A 15,885-nucleotide genomic window follows, 5' to 3' on the forward strand; every position below is an offset into this window, starting at 1 on the left:
TTTGTATCATTGTATCATTGTACCAATTCGGCCACTTGGGTACATTTGGGAAACTTGTGAGGGACACCTGGTTGACTTCATGCTCAATGGCATGTACCTCACTCATTCCTGAATGTATCCATCTGAAACTTTGGTAAAATACTGTTGCCTACCTATGTTCTCATTTGAAATGATCCCCAGTATCATAACTGAATGTTTGGCCTTTCTTGTTGATTTTTAAAGATGCAACAACAGTAAAAGAACAAAAAACGTCTGTTGATTTCCTTGTATTTTCTTCTACCAGATCTATTGTGTTATATTCTCCTACATTCAATTCACATTTACACAAACTCCAGAATGTTTCCTTTCAAATGATACCAAGAATATGCATATCCTTCCTTCTAGGCCTGAGCTACAAGCAGTTAGATTAGGGTATGTTTTCAGGCGGAAATTGAGAAAAAGGGGGGCTATCCCAAACAGGTTAATGAAGGCATTTTAATTAATTATATGAAGAGTGCCTTGGTCCTTCTTTTTTATTATGGCCAAACAATTCAATTTTTTTGTTTCATCAGACCAGAGGACATTTCTCCAAAAAGTACAATCTTTGTCCCCATGTGCAGTTGCAAACTGTAGTCTGACTTTTTCATGGCTGTTTTGTAGCAGTGGCTTCTTCATTGCTGAGCGGCCTTTCAGGTTATGTTGATATATGACTCGTTTTACTGTGGATATAGATACTTTTGTACCGGTTTCCTCCAGCATCTAAACAAAGTCCTTTGCTGTTGTTCTGGGATTGATTTGCACTTTTCACACCAAAGTACGTTCATCTCTAGGAGACAGAACGCATCTCCTTCCTGAGCGGTATGACGGCTGCGTGGTCCCATGGTGTTTATACTTGCATACTCGTGTTTGTACAGATGAACGTAGTACCTTCAGGCGTTTGGAAATTGTTCCCAGGGATGAACCAGATTGTGGAGGCCTACAATTTTTTTTCTGAGGTCTTAGCTGATTTCTTTAGATTTTCCCATGATGTCAAGCAAATTGGCACTGAGTTTGAAGGTAGGCCTTGAAATACATCCACAGGTACACCTCCAAATTGCCTCAAATGATGTCAATTACCCTGGCTTCTAAATCCATGACATTTTCTGGAATTTTCCGAGCTGTTTAAAGGCAAAGTAAACTTCTGATCCACTGTAATTGTGATATAATTCACTCTGTGAAATTATCTTTCTGTAAACAATTGTTGTAAAAATTACTTGTGTCATGCACAAAGTAGATGTCCTAACAAGAAATTGGTGGTTGAAAAACGAGTTTTAATGACTCACACCTAAGTGTATGTAAACTTCCGACTTCACCTGTATTTGAGAAGACAGCACCGTTCGGTGCGGAAGGTTATCGGGTTTTGAGTCCGTTCAGTGCGGAAGGTTATCGGGTTCTGAGTCCGTTCAGTGCGGAAGGTTATCGGGTTCTGATTCCGTTCAGTGCGGAAGGTTATCGGGTTCTGATTCCGTTCAGTGCGGAAGGTTATCGGTTTCTGAGTCCGTTCAGTGCGGAAGGTTATCGGGTTCTGAGTCCGTTCAGTGCGGAAGGTTATCGGGTTCTGAGTCCGTTCAGTGCGGAAGGTTATCGGGTTCTGATTCCGTTCAGTGCGGAAGGTTATCGGGTTCTGAGTCCGTTCAGTGCGATAGGTTATCGGGTTCTGAGTCCGTTCGGTGCGGAAGGTTATCGGGTTCTGAGTCCGTTCGGTGCGGAAGGTTATCGGGTTCTGAGTCCGTTCAGTGCGGAAGGTTATCGGGTTGTTTGCTTCTGTACTTGTCTGTCTCCTCTTCCCACTTCAGATTTAGTGAACCTTGTTTGTGAACGAGGTTCACTGAATCAAACATCCAACACACTTTACAGAGTGAGGCAAGAACAAACATCCAACACACTTTACAGAGTGAGGCAAGAACAAACATCCAACACACTTTACAGAGTGAGGCAAGAACAAACATCCAACACATTTTACAGAGTGAGGCAAGAACAAACATCCAACACACTTTACAGAGTGAGGCAAGAACAAACATCCAACACACTTTACAGAGTGAGGCAAGAACAAGCATCCAACACACTTTACAGAGTGAGGCAAGAACAAACATCCAAAACACTTTACAGAGTGAGGCAAGAACAAACATCCAACACACTTTACAGAATGAGGCAAGAACAAACATCCAACACACTTTACAGAGTGAGGCAAGAACAAACATCCAACACACTTTACAGAGTGAGGCAAGAACAAACATCCAACACACTTTACAGAGTGAGGCAAGAACAAGCATCCAACACACTTTACAGAATGAGGCAAGAACAAACATCCAACACACTTTACAGAGTGAGGCAAGAACAAACATCCAACACACTTTACAGAGTGAGGCAAGAACAAGCATCCAACACACTTTACAGAGTGAGGCAAGAACAAACATCCAACACACTTTACAGAGTGAGGCAAGAACAAACATCCAACACACTTTACAGAGTGAGGCAAGAACAAACATCCAACACACTTTACAGAGTGAGGCAAGAACAAGCATCCAACACACTTTACAGAGTGAGGCAAGAACAAACATCCAACACACTTTACAGAGTGAGGCAAGAACACGCATCCAACACACTTTACAGAGTGAGGCAAGAACAAACATCCAACACACTTTACAGAATGAGGCAAGAACAAACATCCAACACACTTTACAGAGTGAGGCAAGAACAAGCATCCAACACACTTTACAGAGTGAGGCAAGAACAAACATCCAACACACTTTACAGAGTGAGGCAAGAACAAGCATCCAACACACTTTACAGAGTGAGGCAAGAACAAGCATCCAACACACTTTACAGAGTGAGGCAAGAACAAGCATCCAACACACTTTACAGAGTGAGGCAAGAACAAACATCCAACACACTTTACAGAGTGAGGCAAGAACAAACATCCAACACACTTTACAGAGTGAGGCAAGAACAAACATCCAACACACTTTACAGAGTGAGGCAAGAACAAACATCCAACACACTTTACAGAGTGAGGCAAGAACAAGCATCCAACACACTTTACAGAGTGAGGCAAGAACAAGCATCCAACACACTTTACAGAGTGAGGCAAGAACAAACATCCAACACACTTTACAGAGTGAGGCAAGAACAAGCATCCAACACACTTTACAGAGTGAGGCAAGAACAAACATCCAACACACTTTACAGAGTGAGGCAAGAACAAGCATCCAACACACTTTACAGAATGAGGCAAGAACAAACATCCAACACACTTTACAGAGTGAGGCAAGAACAAACATCCAACACACTTTACAGAGTGAGGCAAGAACAAGCATCCAACACACTTTACAGAGTGAGGCAAGAACAAACATCCAACACACTTTACAGAGTGAGGCAAGAACAAACATCCAACACACTTAACAGAATGAGGCAAGAACAAGCATCCAACACACTTTACAGAATGAGGCAAGAACAAACATCCAACACACTTTACAGAGTGAGGCAAGAACAAGCATCCAACACACTTTACAGAGTGAGGCAAGAACAAACATCCAACACATTTTACAGAGTGAGGCAAGAACACGCATCCAACACACTTTACAGAGTGAGGCAAGAACAAACATCCAACACACTTTACAGAATGAGGCAAGAACAAACATCCAACACACTTTACAGAGTGAGGCAAGAACAAGCATCCAACACACTTTACAGAGTGAGGCAAGAACAAACATCCAACACACTTTACAGAGTGAGGCAAGAACAAGCATCCAACACACTTTACAGAATGAGGCAAGAACAAACATCCAACACACTTTACAGAGTGAGGCAAGAACAAACATCCAACACACTTTACAGAGTGAGGCAAGAACAAGCATCCAACACACTTTACAGAGTGAGGCAAGAACAAACATCCAACACACTTTACAGAGTGAGGCAAGAACAAACATCCAACACACTTAACAGAATGAGGCAAGAACAAGCATCCAACACACTTTACAGAATGAGGCAAGAACAAACATCCAACACACTTTACAGAGTGAGGCAAGAACAAACATCCAACACACTTTACAGAATGAGGCAAGAACAAACATCCAACACACTTTACAGAATGAGGCAAGAACAAACATCCAACACACTTTACAGAGTGAGGCAAGAACAAACATCCAACACACTTAACAGAATGAAGCAAGAACAAGCATCCAACACACTTTACAGAGTGAGGCAAGAACAAACATCCAACACACTTTACAGAGTGAGGCAAGAACAAGCATCCAACACACTTTACAGAGTGAGGCAAGAACAAACATCCAACACACTTTACAGAGTGAGGCAAGAACAAACATCCAACACACTTTACAGAATGAAGCAAGAACAAGCATCCAACACACTTTACAGAGTGAGGCAAGAACAAGCATCCAACGCACTTTACAGAGTGAGGCAAGAACAAGCATCCAACGCACTTTACAGAGTGAGGCAAGAACAAACATCCAACACACTTTACAGAATGAAGCAAGAACAAGCATCCAACACACTTTACAGAGTGAGGCAAGAACAAGCATCCAACACACTTTACAGAGTGAGGCAAGAACAAACATCCAACACACTTTACAGAGAGAGGCAAGAACAAACATCCAACGCACTTTACAGAGTGAGGCAAGAACAAGCATCCAACACACTTTACAGAGTGAGGCAAGAACAAACATCCAACACACTTTACAGAGTGAGGCAAGAACAAGCATCCAACGCACTTTACAGAGTGAGGCAAGAACAAACATCCAACACACTTAACAGAGTGAGGCAAGAACAAACATCCAACGCACTTTACAGAGTGAGGCAAGAACAAGCATCCAACACACTTTACAGAGTGAGGCAAGAACAAGCATCCAACACACTTTACAGAGTGAGGCAAGAACAAACATCCAACACACTTTACAGAGTGAGGCAAGAACAAACATCCAACACACTTTACAGAGTGAGGCAAGAACAAACATCCAACACACTTTACAGAGTGAGGCAAGAACAAACATCCAACACACTTTACAGAGTGAGGCAAGAACAAACATCCAACACACTTAACAGAATGAGGCAAGAACAAGCATCCAACACACTTTACAGAGTGAGGCAAGAACAAGCATCCAACACACTTTACAGAGTGAGGCAAGAACAAACATCCAACACACTTTACAGAGTGAGGCAAGAACAAACATCCAACACACTTTACAGAGTGAGGCAAGAACAAACATCCAACACAATTTACAGAGTGAGGCAAGAACAAACATCCAACACACTTTACAGAGTGAGGCAAGAACAAGCATCCAACACACTTTACAGAGTGAGGCAAGAACAAGCATCCAACACACTTTACAGAGTCAGGCAAGAACAAACATCCAACACACTTTACAGAGTGAGGCAAGAACACGCATCCAACACACTTTACAGAGTGAGGCAAGAACAAGCATCCAACACACTTTACAGAATGAGGCAAGAACAAGCATCCAACGCACTTTACAGAGTGAGGCAAGAACAAACATCCAACACACTTAACAGAGTGAGGCAAGAACAAACATCCAACGCACTTTACAGAGTGAGGCAAGAACAAGCATCCAACACACTTTACAGAGTGAGGCAAGAACAAGCATCCAACACACTTTACAGAGTGAGGCAAGAACAAACATCCAACACACTTTACAGAGTGAGGCAAGAACAAACATCCAACACACTTTACAGAGTGAGGCAAGAACAAACATCCAACACACTTTACAGAGTGAGGCAAGAACAAACATCCAACACACTTTACAGAGTTAGGCAAGAACAAACATCCAACACACTTAACAGAATGAGGCAAGAACAAGCATCCAACACACTTTACAGAGTGAGGCAAGAACAAGCATCCAACACACTTTACAGAGTGAGGCAAGAACAAACATCCAACACACTTTACAGAGTGAGGCAAGAACAAACATCCAACACACTTTACAGAGTGAGGCAAGAACAAACATCCAACACACTTTACAGAGTGAGGCAAGAACAAGCATCCAACACACTTTACAGAGTGAGGCAAGAACAAGCATCCAACACACTTTACAGAGTGAGGCAAGAACAAACATCCAACACACTTTACAGAGTGAGGCAAGAACACACATCCAACACACTTTACAGAGTGAGGCAAGAACAAGCATCCAACACACTTTACAGAATGAGGCAAGAACAAGCATCCAACGCACTTTACAGAGTGAGGCAAGAACAAACATCCAACACACTTAACAGAGTGAGGCAAGAACAAACATCCAACGCACTTTACAGAGTGAGGCAAGAACAAGCATCCAACACACTTTACAGAGTGAGGCAAGAACAAGCATCCAACACACTTTACAGAGTGAGGCAAGAACAAACATCCAACACACTTTACAGAGTGAGGCAAGAACAAACATCCAACACACTTTACAGAGTGAGGCAAGAACAAACATCCAACACACTTTACAGAGTGAGGCAAGAACAAACATCCAACACACTTTACAGAGTTAGGCAAGAACAAACATCCAACACACTTAACAGAATGAGGCAAGAACAAGCATCCAACACACTTTACAGAGTGAGGCAAGAACAAGCATCCAACACACTTTACAGAGTGAGGCAAGAACAAACATCCAACACACTTTACAGAGTGAGGCAAGAACAAACATCCAACACACTTTACAGAGTGAGGCAAGAACAAACATCCAACACACTTTACAGAGTGAGGCAAGAACAAGCATCCAACACACTTTACAGAGTGAGGCAAGAACAAGCATCCAACACACTTTACAGAGTGAGGCAAGAACAAACATCCAACACACTTTACAGAGTGAGGCAAGAACACGCATCCAACACACTTTACAGAGTGAGGCAAGAACAAGCATCCAACACACTTTACAGAATGAGGCAAGAACAAACATCCAACACACTTTACAGAGTGAGGCAAGAACAAACATCCAACACACTTTACAGAATGAGGCAAGAACAAACATCCAATACACTTTACAGAATGAGGCAAGAACAAACATCCAACACACTTTACAGAGTGAGGCAAGAACAAACATCCAACACACTTTACAGAGTGAGGCAAGAACAAACATCCAACACACTTTACAGAATGAAGCAAGAACAAGCATCCAACACACTTTACAGAGTGAGGCAAGAACAAACATCCAACACACTTTACAGAGTGAGGCAAGAACAAACATCCAACACACTTTACAGAGTGAGGCAAGAACAAGCATCCAACGCACTTTACAGAGTGAGGCAAGAACAAACATCCAACACACTTAACAGAGTGAGGCAAGAACAAACATCCAACGCACTTTACAGAGTGAGGCAAGAACAAGCATCCAACACACTTTACAGAGTGAGGCAAGAACAAGCATCCAACACACTTTACAGAGTGAGGCAAGAACAAACATCCAACACACTTTACAGAGTGAGGCAAGAACAAACATCCAACACACTTTACAGAGTGAGGCAAGAACAAACATCCAACACACTTTACAGAGTGAGGCAAGAACAAACATCCAACACACTTTACAGAGTGAGGCAAGAACAAGCATCCAACACACTTTACAGAGTGAGGCAAGAACAAACATCCAACACACTTTACAGAGTGAGGCAAGAACAAACATCCAACACACTTAACAGAATGAGGCAAGAACAAGCATCCAACACACTTTACAGAATGAGGCAAGAACAAACATCCAACACACTTTACAGAGTGAGGCAAGAACAAACATCCAACACACTTTACAGAATGAGGCAAGAACAAACATCCAACACAATTTACAGAATGAGGCAAGAACAAACATCCAACACACTTTACAGAGTGAGGCAAGAACAAACATCCAACACACTTAACAGAGTGAGGCAAGAACAAACATCCAACACACTTAACAGAGTGAGGCAAGAACAAACATCCAACGCACTTTACAGAGTGAGGCAAGAACAAGCATCCAACACACTTTACAGAGTGAGGCAAGAACAAGCATCCAACACACTTTACAGAGTGAGGCAAGAACAAACATCCAACACACTTTACAGAGTGAGGCAAGAACAAACATCCAACACACTTTACAGAGTGAGGCAAGAACAAACATCCAACACACTTTACAGAGTGAGGCAAGAACAAACATCCAACACACTTTACAGAGTTAGGCAAGAACAAACATCCAACACACTTAACAGAATGAGGCAAGAACAAGCATCCAACACACTTTACAGAGTGAGGCAAGAACAAGCATCCAACACACTTTACAGAGTGAGGCAAGAACAAACATCCAACACACTTTACAGAGTGAGGCAAGAACAAACATCCAACACACTTTACAGAGTGAGGCAAGAACAAACATCCAACACACTTTACAGAGTGAGGCAAGAACAAGCATCCAACACACTTTACAGAGTGAGGCAAGAACAAGCATCCAACACACTTTACAGAGTGAGGCAAGAACAAACATCCAACACACTTTACAGAGTGAGGCAAGAACACGCATCCAACACACTTTACAGAGTGAGGCAAGAACAAGCATCCAACACACTTTACAGAATGAGGCAAGAACAAACATCCAACACACTTTACAGAGTGAGGCAAGAACAAACATCCAACACACTTTACAGAATGAGGCAAGAACAAACATCCAATACACTTTACAGAATGAGGCAAGAACAAACATCCAACACACTTTACAGAGTGAGGCAAGAACAAACATCCAACACACTTTACAGAGTGAGGCAAGAACAAACATCCAACACACTTTACAGAATGAAGCAAGAACAAGCATCCAACACACTTTACAGAGTGAGGCAAGAACAAACATCCAACACACTTTACAGAGTGAGGCAAGAACAAACATCCAACACACTTTACAGAGTGAGGCAAGAACAAGCATCCAACGCACTTTACAGAGTGAGGCAAGAACAAACATCCAACACACTTAACAGAGTGAGGCAAGAACAAACATCCAACGCACTTTACAGAGTGAGGCAAGAACAAGCATCCAACACACTTTACAGAGTGAGGCAAGAACAAGCATCCAACACACTTTACAGAGTGAGGCAAGAACAAACATCCAACACACTTTACAGAGTGAGGCAAGAACAAACATCCAACACACTTTACAGAGTGAGGCAAGAACAAACATCCAACACACTTTACAGAGTGAGGCAAGAACAAACATCCAACACACTTTACAGAGTGAGGCAAGAACAAGCATCCAACACACTTTACAGAGTGAGGCAAGAACAAACATCCAACACACTTTACAGAGTGAGGCAAGAACAAACATCCAACACACTTAACAGAATGAGGCAAGAACAAGCATCCAACACACTTTACAGAATGAGGCAAGAACAAACATCCAACACACTTTACAGAGTGAGGCAAGAACAAACATCCAACACACTTTACAGAATGAGGCAAGAACAAACATCCAACACAATTTACAGAATGAGGCAAGAACAAACATCCAACACACTTTACAGAGTGAGGCAAGAACAAACATCCAACACACTTAACAGAATGAAGCAAGAACAAGCATCCAACACACTTTACAGAGTGAGGCAAGAACAAACATCCAACACACTTTACAGAGTGAGGCAAGAACAAGCATCCAACACACTTTACAGAATGAGGCAAGAACAAACATCCAACACACTTTACAGAGTGAGGCAAGAACAAACATCCAACACACTTTACAGAGTGAGGCAAGAACAAGCATCCAACACACTTTACAGAGTGAGGCAAGAACAAACATCCAACACACTTTACAGAGTGAGGCAAGAACAAACATCCAACACACTTTACAGAGTGAGGCAAGAACAAGCATCCAACACACTTTACAGAGTGAGGCAAGAACAAACATCCAACACACTTTACAGAGTGAGGCAAGAACAAGCATCCAACACACTTTACAGAATGAGGCAAGAACAAACATCCAACACACTTTACAGAGTGAGGCAAGAACAAACATCCAACACACTTTACAGAGTGAGGCAAGAACAAACATCCAACACACTTTACAGAGTGAGGCAAGAACAAACATCCAACACACTTTACAGAGTGAGGCAAGAACAAACATCCAACACACTTTACAGAGTGAGGCAAGAACAAGCATCCAACACACTTTACAGAGTGAGGCAAGAACAAGCATCCAACACACTTTACAGAGTGAGGCAAGAACACGCATCCAACACACTTTACAGAGTGAGGCAAGAACAAACATCCAACACACTTTACAGAATGAGGCAAGAACAAACATCCAACACACTTAACAGAATGAGGCAAGAACAAACATCCAACACACTTTACAGAATGAGGCAAGAACAAACATCCAACACACTTTACAGAGTGAGGCAAGAACAAACATCCAACACACTTAACAGAATGAGGCAAGAACAAGCATCCAACACACTTTACAGAGTGAGGCAAGAACAAACATCCAACACACTTTACAGAGTGAGGCAAGAACAAGCATCCAACACACTTTACAGAATGAGGCAAGAACAAACATCCAACACACTTTACAGAGTGAGGCAAGAACAAACATCCAACACACTTTACAGAGTGAGGCAAGAACAAGCATCCAACACACTTTACAGAGTGAGGCAAGAACAAACATCCAACACACTTTACAGAGTGAGGCAAGAACAAACATCCAACACACTTAACAGAATGAGGCAAGAACAAGCATCCAACACACTTTACAGAATGAGGCAAGAACAAACATCCAACACACTTTACAGAGTGAGGCAAGAACAAACATCCAACACACTTTACAGAATGAGGCAAGAACAAACATCCAACACACTTTCCAGAATGAGGCAAGAACAAACATCCAACACACTTTACAGAGTGAGGCAAGAACAAACATCCAACACACTTAACAGAATGAAGCAAGAACAAGCATCCAACACACTTTACAGAGTGAGGCAAGAACAAACATCCAACACACTTTACAGAGTGAGGCAAGAACAAGCATCCAACACACTTTACAGAGTGAGGCAAGAACAAACATCCAACACACTTTACAGAGTGAGGCAAGAACAAGCATCCAACGCACTTTACAGAGTGAGGCAAGAACAAACATCCAACACACTTAACAGAGTGAGGCAAGAACAAACATCCAACACACTTAACAGAGTGAGGCAAGAACAAACATCCAACGCACTTTACAGAGTGAGGCAAGAACAAGCATCCAACACACTTTACAGAGTGAGGCAAGAACAAACATCCAACACACTTTACAGAGTGAGGCAAGAACAAGCATCCAACGCACTTTACAGAGTGAGGCAAGAACAAACATCCAACACACTTAACAGAGTGAGGCAAGAACAAACATCCAACGCATTTTACAGAGTGAGGCAAGAACAAGCATCCAACACACTTTACAGAGTGAGGCAAGAACAAGCATCCAACACACTTTACAGAGTGAGGCAAGAACAAACATCCAACACACTTTACAGAGTGAGGCAAGAACAAACATCCAACACACTTTACAGAGTGAGGCAAGAACAAACATCCAACACACTTTACAGAGTGAGGCAAGAACAAACATCCAACACACTTTACAGAGTGAGGCAAGAACAAACATCCAACACACTTAACAGAATGAGGCAAGAACAAGCATCCAACACACTTTACAGAGTGAGGCAAGAACAAACATCCAACACACTTTACAGAGTGAGGCAAGAACAAACATCCAACACACTTTACAGAATGAAGCAAGAACAAGCATCCAAAACACTTTACAGAGTGAGGCAAGAACAAGCATCCAACACACTTTACAGAGTGAGGCAAGAACAAACATCCAACACACTTTACAGAGTGAGGCAAGAACAAACATCCAACAAACTTAACAGAATGAGGCAAGAACAAGCATCCAACACACTTTACAGAACGAGGCAAGAACAAACATCCAACACACTTTACAGAGTGAGGCAAGAACAAACATCCAACACACTTTACAGAATGAGGCAAGAACAAACATCCAACACAATTTACAGAATGAGGCAAGAACAAACATCCAACACACTTTACAGAGTGAGGCAAGAACAAACATCCAACACACTTTACAGAGTGAGGCAAGAACAAACATCCAACACACTTAACAGAGTGAGGCAAGAGCAAACATCCAACACACTTTACAGAATGAGGCAAGAACAAACATCCAACACACTTTACAGAATGAGGCAAGAACAAGCATCCAACACACTTTACAGAGTGAGGCAAGAACAAACATCCAACACACTTAACAGAGTGAGGCAAGAACAAACATCCAACACACTTTACAGAGTGAGGCAAGAACAAACATCCAACACACTTAACAGAGTGAGGCAAGAACAAACATCCAACACACTTTACAGAATGAGGCAAGAACAAACATCCAACACACTTAACAGAGTGAGGCAAGAACAAACATCCAACACACTTTACAGAGTGAGGCAAGAACAAACATCCGCCCCTTTTGGAGACACGTTTCCTCCTCAATTTAGGATGTCTGTTCATGTCCCCTACGCATGCTGTTAGCATCCATGTTAAAGTCAGTCCTGCCACACAGCACTCTGAACAGTTCAGTTTGGAGGTGGTTCTGAACCAGCACTCTGAACAGTTCAGTTTGGAGGTGGTTCTGAACCAGCACTCTGAACAGTTCAGTTTGGAGGTGGTTCTGAACCAGCACTCTGAACAGTTCAGTTTGGAGGTGGTTCTAAACCAGCACTCTGAACGGTTCAGTTTGGAGGTGGTTCTAAACCAGCACTCTGAACGGTTCAGTTTGGAGGTGGTTCTAAACCAGCACTCTGAACGGTTCAGTTTGGGGGTGGTTCTAAACCAGCACTCTGAACAGTTCAGTTTGGGGGTGGTTCTAAACCAGCACTCTGAACGGTTCAGTTTGGAGGTGGTTCTAAACCAGCACTCTGAACGGTTCAGTTTGGGGGTGGTTCTAAACCAGCACTCTGAACGGTTCAGTTTGGAGGTGGTTCTAAACCAGCACTCTGAACGGTTCAGTTTGGGGGTGGTTCTAAACCAGCACTCTGAACGGTTCAGTTTGGAGGTGGTTCTAAACCAGCACTCTGAACGGTTCAGTTTGGAGGTGGTTCTAAACCAGCACTCTGAACGGTTCAGTTTGGAGTTGGTTTTAAACCAGCACTCTGAACGGTTCAGTTTGGAGGTGGTTCTAAACCAGCACTCTGAACGGTTCAGTTTGGAGGTGGTTCTAAACCAGCACTCTGAACGGTTCAGTTTGGGGGTGGTTCTAAACCAGCACTCTGAACGGTTCAGTTTGGAGGTGGTTCTAAAACAGCACTCTGAACGGTTCAGTTTGGAGGTGGTTCTAAAACAGCACTCTGAACGGTTCAGTTTGGAGGTGGTTCTAAACCAGCACTCTGAACGGTTCAGTTTGGGGGTGGTTCTAAACCAGCACTCTGAACGGTTCAGTTTGGAGGTGGTTCTAAACCAGCACTCTGAACGGTTCAGTTTGGAGGTGGTTCTAAACCAGCACTCTGAACGGTTCAGTTTGGGGGTGGTTCTAAACCAGCACTCTGAACGGTTCAGTTTGGAGGTGGTTCTAAAACAGCACTCTGAACGGTTCAGTTTGGAGGTGGTTCTAAACCAGCACTCTGAACGATTTAGTTTGGAGGTGGTTCTAAACCAGCACTCTGAACGATTTAGTTTGGAGGTGGTTCTAAACCAGCACTCTGAACGGTTCAGTTTGGAGGTGGTTCTAAACCAGCACTCTGAACGGTTCAGTTTGGAGGTGGTTCTAAACCAGCACTCTGAACGGTTCAGTTTGGAGGTGGTTCTAAACCAGCACTCTGAACGGTTCAGTTTGGGGGTGGTTCTAAACCAGCACTCTGAACGGTTCAGTTTGGAGGTGGTTCTAAACCAGCACTCTGAACGGTTCAGTTTGGAGGTGGTTCTAAACCAGCACTCTGAACGGTTCAGTTTGGAGGTGGTTCTAAACCAGCACTCTGAACGGATCAGTTTGGAGGTGGTTCTAAACCAGCACTCTGAACGGTTCAGTTTGGAGGTGGTTCTAAACCAGCACTCTGAACGGTTCAGTTTGGAGGTGGTTCTAAACCAGCACTCTGAACGGTTCAGTTTGGAGGTGGTTCTAAACCAGCACTCTGAACGGTTCAGTTTGGAGGTGGTTCTAAACCAGCACTCTGAACGGTTCAGTTTGGGGGTGGTTCTAAACCAGCACTCTGAACGGTTCAGTTTGGGGGTGGTTCTAGACCAGCACTCTGAACGGTTCAGTTTGGTGTGGTCACACCCCTAAGGGACGGCTAGTCAGCGCTGTCCAAAAAATAGGGGAAGGACTGGGGTAGGACTGGGGTCAGGTGCAAAGGGAAAGGGGTGGAGGTATAGGGGTGAAAGATTAGGGGTTGGCCATGGGGTCAGTCGAGCAGGTGTTTACGGGGGCCAAATGCGTGCACGGTACGAGCGGCGGTTGTCAGCAGGACCAGGGTGTCTCTGACAGAAGCTCCATTCAGCCTGTTGGAAGGCTAGGTGGTGACAGAAGCTCCATTCAGCCTGTTGGAAGGCTAGGTGGTGACAGAAGCTCCATTCAGCCTGTTGGAAGGCTAGGTGGTGACAGAAGCTCCATTCAGCCTGTTGGAAGGCTAGGTGGTGACAGAAGCTCCATTCAGCCTGTTGGAAGGCTAGGTGGTGACAGAAGCTCCATTCAGCCTGTTGGAAGGCTAGGTGGTGACAGAAGCTCCATTCAGCCTGTTGGAAGGCTAGGTGGTGACAGAAGCTCCATTCAGCCTGTTGGAAGGCTAGGCAGGTGGCAGACGCTCCATTCAGCCTGTTGGAAGGCTAGGTGGTGGCAGACGCTCCATTCAGCCTGTTGGAAGGCTAGGTGGTGACAGAAGCTCCATTCAGCCTGTTGGAAGGCTAGGTGGTGACAGAAGCTCCATTCAGCCTGTTGGAAGGCTAGGCAGGTGGCAGACGCTCCATTCAGCCTGTTGGAAGGCTAGGTGGTGACAGAAGCTCCATTCAGCCTGTTGGAAGGCTAGGTGGTGACAGAAGCTCCATTCAGCCTGTTGGAAGGCTAGGTGGTGACAGAAGCTCCATTCAGCCTGTTGGAAGGCTAGGTGGTGACAGAAGCTCCATTCAGCCTGTTGGAAGGCTAGGTGGTGACAGAAGCTCCATTCAGCCTGTTGGAAGGCTATGCAGGTGGCAGACGCTCCATTCAGCCTGTTGGAAGGCTAGGTGGTGACAGAAGCTCCATTCAGCCTGTTGGAAGGCTAGGTGGTGACAGAAGCTCCATTCAGCCTGTTGGAAGGCTAGGTGGTGACAGAAGCTCCATTCAGCCTGTTGGAAGGCTAGGTGGTGACAGAAGCTCCATTCAGCCTGTTGGAAGGCTAGGTGGTGACAGAAGCTCCATTCAGCCTGTTGGAAGGCTAGGTGGTGCCATCACCAGATTTGTTCATTCTATCCATTCCTTTCAAATCTGTGAACACTACAGAGAGGGTTGGGGAAAGAGTCTAGGGGCCAAAGAAGCACAGGGCTAGGGTCTGGGATGAGTATGGAGAGTAGAGGTCGACCGATTGTGATTTTTCAACGCCGATACCGATACCGATTATTGGAGGACAAAAAAGCCGATACCGATTAATCAGCCGATTTATTAAAAAAAAGATGTATATATATATATATCATACACACACACACATTTTTGTAATAATGACAATTGCAACAATACTGAATGAACAATGAACACTTTTATTTATTATAGCTGAAATAAAAGACCCAGACGCAACAAAAGCTTCTCTCACATTTTGTGCACAAATGTGTTTACATCCTGTTAGTGAGCATTTCTCCTTTGCCAAGATAATCCATCCACCTGACAGGTGAGGCATATCAAG

Source organism: Salvelinus alpinus, chromosome 2, assembly GCF_045679555.1.
Source record: "Salvelinus alpinus chromosome 2, SLU_Salpinus.1, whole genome shotgun sequence".
Lineage (NCBI taxonomy): Eukaryota > Metazoa > Chordata > Actinopteri > Salmoniformes > Salmonidae > Salvelinus > Salvelinus alpinus.